At 45.2% G+C, this 7,256-nt stretch overlaps 1 protein-coding gene across 1 annotated transcript in view; it reads left to right on the top strand.

Moving 5' to 3' along the window:
* Positions 1 to 275: 275 nt before the first annotated feature.
* Positions 276 to 7,256, top strand: part of slc8a4a (solute carrier family 8 member 4a) — a 41,183-nt gene continuing 34,202 nt past the window's right edge. Inside the window, exons 1-2 of the mRNA XM_031572719.2 lie at positions 276 to 1,137; positions 1,548 to 1,668. The gene's annotated coding sequence lies outside the window, so the exon portion shown is untranslated. The remainder of the gene's footprint in view (positions 1,138 to 1,547; positions 1,669 to 7,256) is intronic.

Below are 7,256 nucleotides of genomic sequence, written 5' to 3'. Positions count from 1 at the left end.
CATGCAGAGTACAATTACATTGGACCTAATTGGAGATTGGTTAATTCAAAATTGATGCAATCTCTATCCAAGTTTATAGCGACTTGCTTCGATTTCTTTGTCTTGGGGAACGTTATTGCAGTTCGATCCGAACCTGAGGGGTGTCTCGGGCTATGGATGGCTTATTATCGGGCAGGAGCTGCGCGTGTCTTCGGCTGGCTTGAGTCCCATCCCTTCCCCTCCCTCCCCTCGCGCTGCAGTCGACACTGCTGAAAACGAAAACGGCCGTTTTTTCTCGCGCTCTGCCTCTGCGCTCTGCCAGACCCAATCCACCGACAGACGGAGTGAGAGAGCAGAGTATGAGTAACAGGGGACCTTCCATTTACATAGCTTCATTCTCCCACCTACTCTCCCAACCTCCCCTCGTCCTCATGTTTCCGCCGCTGTGCTGATGCTGATGCGAGAGCATCGTTAGCGTCTTTCACTCACTCGAGCAGTGCACGCGCTCCTCCGGATCTGCTCTCCCGCTGTCTCCTCTCCCTCACAGAATGAATGCACCCGCTTAAAGATATCAACATTCTTTCAGTTCGCGGCGTGACGTGGAAAGCTTATTTTTTCGTTCCTACCATGTTTGAAATTCGAAATTATTTTTATTGTGGCCGTTTTGCTCGCCTAAGACACTTTGGGGAATTGTGATTGTGTAGGTTTCAGAATGGGCTGTGAATGATCATTCATAAGGTATGGAACATCCTTAATCGTACATTAACGACTGTCAATAATAGGCCTATCGGTATTCCAGTTTCGCCAACAAGTATTCTGATTCTTTTTTTTTCAAATCTCGAAGAAACCTGTTTTTCTTAAGATTTTCCCACTTGGTCAGGTCCCGTTAATTGCAAGAATTTATGACACATAGCATTTCCCACTGGTTCATTGCGAAGAGTTGTGAAATTGGGTGGCGACGTGTTAAAAAATTGTAACCGACTGTTTCACGGCTATCTTCTGAAGAGGAGCGACGTTCTAAGACCCTGCGCATCAACAGCAGCTTGCTCCATTGAGCAGGGATCGGTGCAGAAGTGCCATACCGTGTGAAGCACTGTGCCAATTCGGACTACGGAGGAGGAATCCAAGAGGGACTGGAACTAGAGCTATTCTTTTTCTGTGAGTATTGACCAGTTGAGTGTTTTGTTTCAATTGTAAGTTATTACTTAACTCCCACAGCAAATTACCTTAAAATGTCATGTGTTTGAATTCTATGCAGATTACATAATGGTGAGAGTTTAAAATCAGGTTGCTGTGAAACACATGAATCTCAGGTTATCAAACAAACTTCTGAATCGACGGACGCCAGCATTGCTCACTTCCGTTACCGACTATGTATGGAGTTCACCTTTCTGGGCTTTGCTGAACTCTGAGTAATTCAGATTTCACCCACCTGTGTGGGCAGCAAGGTAACGGGAGAAGGAGAGGTATAGAGGTAGAGAGAGCAGCTTCACCTCCCACTCACTCAGCCCATCTTTGCAATCTAATCTCTCCCACTGGTACTGTGCTTTCCCTCCATCATGGGACAGAAGAGGGAACAGGGCACCCCGAGACAGAACCACCGCCAGCAGGGAGCAACACCGCCATGACCTGCTGAGACCTCCACTCACGCCACTCCACTCCACTCCAACACCAGGAAGCTCCGAGCAGGTAGCGTGGAGGTGTGGTGTGTGTGTGTGTGTGTGGAATATGTGTGAAAGACAGAGTAAGAGTAAGACTCTGTGTTTGTGGTTGTGTTTATATATGTGTGTGTGGTGTGTGTGTGTGTGTGTGTGTGTGTGTGTGTGTGTGTGTGTGTGTGTGTGTGTGTGAGAGAGAGTGAGAGAGAGAGAGAGAGAGAGAGAGAGAAAGAGAGACATTCTGTGTTTCTATGTGAATACAATCTACGACATGATTCTGTGTGTTATTCTGTGCTGGTACTATGGGATGTAGGCGGTTGATGTATGACGATTACACACTGAAATACTCTCATAACCCCTGTTAAGCAGCTTTAGAGGAGGAGATTGTGTAATAACACCTCAGAACTTGCAGTGACGAGCATGCATGGACGAGGGTGAGAGCTGGAAGCTTATGCAGCCAGAGGCGCCTAACTTGATTGCGTTCTCATGGTAACCAGCCTCCATGAGCTTCAGAGGAACAGTCTTCCTGTTCCCGAGCAGATCGGAGCGCCGCTGCGACTCTTCAAGGCGACCTGCGCTGGCTTGGCCTTCATTTGCATATCGTCAGCTGGGTCTCCACCGTCTACTGTAGCTGGACATAGTCCACGTGTGGCAGAGAATACCAGGCACTGTAGCTGGGCATAGCAGAGGAGGATTTAAGACGGGCAGTCTTGTATCAGGTGGAACTGAAGCATAGGACTGACGCACTTCATTTAGATGGTTTCTATTTAACCTAAGTTTACCTGAGATGTAATTTACTTCTACCTCTGGATAAAAGGGTCCTCTAAATGAATACATGTGAATGTTAATGGCCCTGCCTGAGAATCAGCAGCTTTCCAACATCAGTGAACAAACAGTTAGACTCAGTGTAGGTATCTGCGCTTCTGTTATGGCTGTGTGTGTGTGTGTGTGTGTGTGTGTATGTGCGTGAGTGTGTGTGTGTGTGTGTGTGTGTGTGTGTGTGTGTGTCTGTGTCTGTGTGGCCATCAGACTCCTACCACGCTCCTGGTAAAAATTGGTATGGAGTTATAGCATGCGTGATACGATATGATACGATCATATGAGGGCGTACATGATGCCAACATCATTTATGTGTTAGAAAGCTGCAAATAAGAATCAGCTCACATACAGCGGCTTGCAAAATGATCCGGCTCCCCCTGAAAGTCTTCACTATTTTCTGATTTTCAAAAGATACTGACACATATTTTCCCAAACAGTATTTTCATTGTGAACATTTATGCTGAGGTATATTTCTGAAGGCTAAATAAGTTATTTGTCTACTAACATTAAAAATAGATTTTGCTTTAGCATTGTGCCTTGGGTAAGTGTCCTACTGGTAGGTAATCCCTCTCCCAAACTGTAGTTGTACAACAGACTGCAACAAGTTTTCTAGCTAGATTGTGTAGAATTTATTTTCATTAATTTACCCTTCAATTCTAAAAAAGTTTCCCACTTCCTGCAAATGTGAATTATCCCCGACAGCATGATTTCCACCCCCATATGTTACGATTGGAAAGATGTTTCTTGAGACAAACAAGGCTGACTTCAGTCATTCAGACATTGGTAGTGTTAGATTTATGCCACATGTAGCGCTTTGAGGATTGGCTAAAAAAGTTTTATTTTGGTCTCGTATGACCATAGAAACCCTTTCTCACATCTTAAGCTGCTTCCATACATGTTTCCATCCATAAGTGTGCGAATGGGGATCTTGTAAAACAATGGCTTCTTTCTGCGCCCCTCCAATGCAGAGTGCAGTTTCATGGATAGCTCTTGAGATTGTGGACTCCGACAGCTGCACCCTAATTCCAGCCACTGAAGACTGTAGGTTTTTCGGGGTGCTTGCTGGACTGTGGTGGCCTCCCTCAACAGTTAATATCCTCCTCGGATGCTTGGTTTGGGGGGCAACCAGATCTCTAAAGCATGTGGGTGATGCGATACAACCTCCACTTCCCTCTAATGGGTCCAGGGGAGTTCAATTGGACATGAAAACACGCGGATAGTCTCGTCCTCACATAAGCATTTCAGTCATCTCGTGGTTTTAGTCTTCATCCCCTCTGTTATTTCTCCAGCGGGCTGATGACCCTTAGACAGAGTGATTTATATACCCAGAAGGAGATCTCTGCTTTAACCACTCGTAGGGAGTACCTAATTATGATCAGTTATATCAGGGGGGAAACATTTGTCATCTGCCTACATCTAGAACTCACAGGGGTTTGAATACTTATAAATAGTATATTTCAGTGTTAACGACAGACAAATAACGTACACATATAAATATACTACAGCATAAATGTTCGCAATTAAAAAGAAACAATACCATATACAATAATATAATTAAGTATCTTTTGTCATTTTGAAAATGGTGATTGTCTATACTTCTATACTTTCTTTAACATTCTCTTGCTTTCAAGGGATGCTCAGTCATGCCAGTTAAAATTGTCTGAATATATAAATGTCTTCAAACAGAACATGTATGCATTTGCATATGCATATTTTCTTGTGTTCAGTGTGTGTGGGTGTGTGAGATGTCACTGTTTCCACGCAGAACTGCAATGAAAATATGCTCATTGTGTGTGTGTGTGTGTGTGTGTGTGTGTGTGTGTGTGTGTGTGTGTGTGTGTGTGTGTGTATGTGTATCAGCTTGCCTTGCTGATTGGATTATGAGACAAAATAAGATGTCATTCTGTGGATTCAAATCATAAGCAAGAAAATATGCACTCTAGTCCTGTAATCCCTGGTTCCGTGCTCTTGCCGTCCAATAAACTGCTGCCTTATATTTAGACTTGTCTTCCTAAAACCTGTGGCACATCTGGCCGGGCAGTCCAGGTTTGGCAGTGTTTGGGTCTTAAGCGGTGTGGTTTTGGGCTCGGAAACAGAGAGCGTGTTTCTGGGCTACTTCATTTTTTTCTCCGAAAAACAGCGTTTGAGCGCAATTACTGCTGCTGCTCTGAGAGAACACAAGAGTGAGAGGGGGTGAGAGTGAGTGAGCGGGGTTGAGGGGGTGAGAGGGGGTGTGTGGGGGGGGGGGTAGAGAGTGGGAGAGAGAGAGAGAGGAGACAGAGAGAGAGACAGAGGGCTTGTGAGGGGGTGCTCCCTTCCTCTCTTGAAGTGTCCGTTTCCTCTCCCTACCAGCAAGGGACTCACTCGTTCACTCTCTCTCGCACTCACTCATTCACTCTCTCTTACACTCACTTGTTCCCTCTCTCTCGCACTCCCTCACAGTTTCTCTCATTCATTCACTCACACTCCCAATTTAATTTTCACTCACTCGCTCACTCACTCACTCACTCACTCATTTTCTCACACTCCCATTTTCACTTTCACTCACTCACTCACTCGCTCACTCATTCACTCATTCACTCACAATTTAATTTTAACTCGCTCACTCGCTCACTCGCTCACTCACTCACTCGCTCACTCACTCACTCACTCACTCACTCACTCACTCACTCAATCACTCAATCACTCAATCACTCAATCACTCACTCATTCACTCACACTCCCAATTTCTCTTGTACGGTCGGTGTCACTCATAATCTCTACCTCTAACTCTCTCACTCCTTCACTTGCTCTGTGGTAATGGGGCGCTCCGGTCTGGAGAAACAGACCACTGGGTTGGTTTTACAGCTAAATAGAGCAATTTATTCTGTGTGGGATCTGGAAACATAATAAAAATAGAAATCTATGTATTCAGTTTCTGATGAATAGACAAAACATTCCTGCTTACACCTCTGCTCTCTGGTGCTGTTTAGCTCCAGGGGCTATATAGGAAAACCTGCTCACAGAAAGTCAGAGAAGGTTAGCTACTGCTGTGTGTGTGTGTGTGTACGTGTGTGAGTTTGTGTGTGTGTGAGTGTGTATGTGTGTGTGTGTGTGTGTGTCTGTTTGTGTGTACGTGTATGTGTTTATCTATGTGTGAGTGTGTGTGTGTGTGTTTGTGTGTGTGTGTGTGTGTGTGTGTGTGTTGCTCACTGCCCTCCTGTTTTAAAGCGCTGTTCACCTGGTGCTTTCGGTGTTCTCTGACAGTCTGCCAGCCTGAGCTCAGGAGTCTGCCAGCGTACATTTGGGAAACTCTGGAGTTTTCTGTCGGCACACATACAAACACAAACACCCTCCAGTTCACTTCGGTTCTTTTGGGAAACCCTGGAGTTTTCCGTCCGTCCGTCCGCATACATACAAACACAAACACCCTCCAGTTCACTTTGGTTCTTTTTAAAGCTTGTTTGACGTCTCTGGGTGGCTTTGTAGTTGCTATACAGACAGGAAGATGAAGACTGCCTATGCTCCTGAAGCCCTAGTTTCACCCGTCACGCTATAAGAGTTTTATGATGCTGTGTTCATTTTTGGTTCCTTATTAGAACAAATGTCGGCAACAGACACAGATTAGCTTTTTATCCTGTTTCACACAGATGGAAACAGACTTTGAATGGGTTCGACCTTGATCTGGCCCTGATCTGGCCCTACTTTGGCACTGAGCTGGTGCTGATCTGGCCCTGATCTGGCCCTGATCTGGCTCAGGTCTGGCCCCACTTTGGCACTGAGCTGGTGCTGATCTGGCTTCAGGTCGGGCCCTGATGCAGTTTCTTGCAGATCTCGGCTGGATCGGTTCTAAAGCCCTGAGTGGGAGTGTAAAGCCCAATTCAAGTGTCGCTAGACCAAAAACGTTTGTGGTGGACAGATGTGGCGGCACTGAAGGCTTTTTCATAGTCCGGCGCCGACGACCAAATGCCGAGTCTCGAGAGTCTCTGTTGCGTCTCTGACAACTGGTATGACAATGTAGCTAATATTTGGTTACATTTTCTAACGTTACATCTAATCGCGAATCTCAATAAAGTCATATGTCGGTGGAAAGTGCATATTGGAGGGATTCAGAGGAGGAGGAAATTTAGAAGGTGGAGGGTGAGACCGCTAAATATGTGAAGTGTTGATAGTGGAGGAGGGACAACGTCTGCACCCTTTCAAATGTTCTGACGTGACACCCTAGCAGACACAGCTGTCGTCACATTGTTTGTCAAGCGACACTGGTTGCCTGGACTATGATTTGGGATTAAGGCAGCGTATGTTTTAATCTGTGTGTATGTTTGGCTCTAAATCTCAGCTGACACCCTGTGTTGTGAGAGAGTGTGTATCTCTCTTAAGTTTATGTGTTTGACGTGCAGTGTGTGATTGACCTTAAGGATTTTATTTTGAGTGTTTTGTAGTCTCAAACTTGTGATTTTACCAGTATGTGTTTGATGTTTATATGTGTGTGTGTGTATGTGTGTGTGTGTGTGTGTGTGTGTGTGTGTGTGTGTGTGTGTGATTCTTAGGTATAGGGCTTTACCACTGTGTGTGTGAATGTGTGTGTGTGTTTGGTGCATGGTGGTGACAGTCTTGACTTCTCCTGCTATTATTTCAGAAGTAAAAGTTACTCTCAACTGAAGCTAATCTAAAGGTTTTAGTTACAATGAGGATAATCCCTCTGCCCTTTCTCTCTCTCTCCATTTCTCGCTCTCTTTCCATCTCTTCATTTTGTTTGTGGTTTGTTTTCCTCACCCTTAGCTTTCATAATGTGGTGTCTGTGACACATATGTGTGTGTG

This window comes from Clupea harengus, chromosome 8, assembly GCF_900700415.2.
Source record: "Clupea harengus chromosome 8, Ch_v2.0.2, whole genome shotgun sequence".
In the NCBI taxonomy this organism is placed as follows: Eukaryota; Metazoa; Chordata; class Actinopteri; order Clupeiformes; family Clupeidae; genus Clupea; species Clupea harengus.
Note: the sequence above shows the minus strand (reverse complement) of the source record. Positions and strands in the feature narration are given on the sequence as shown.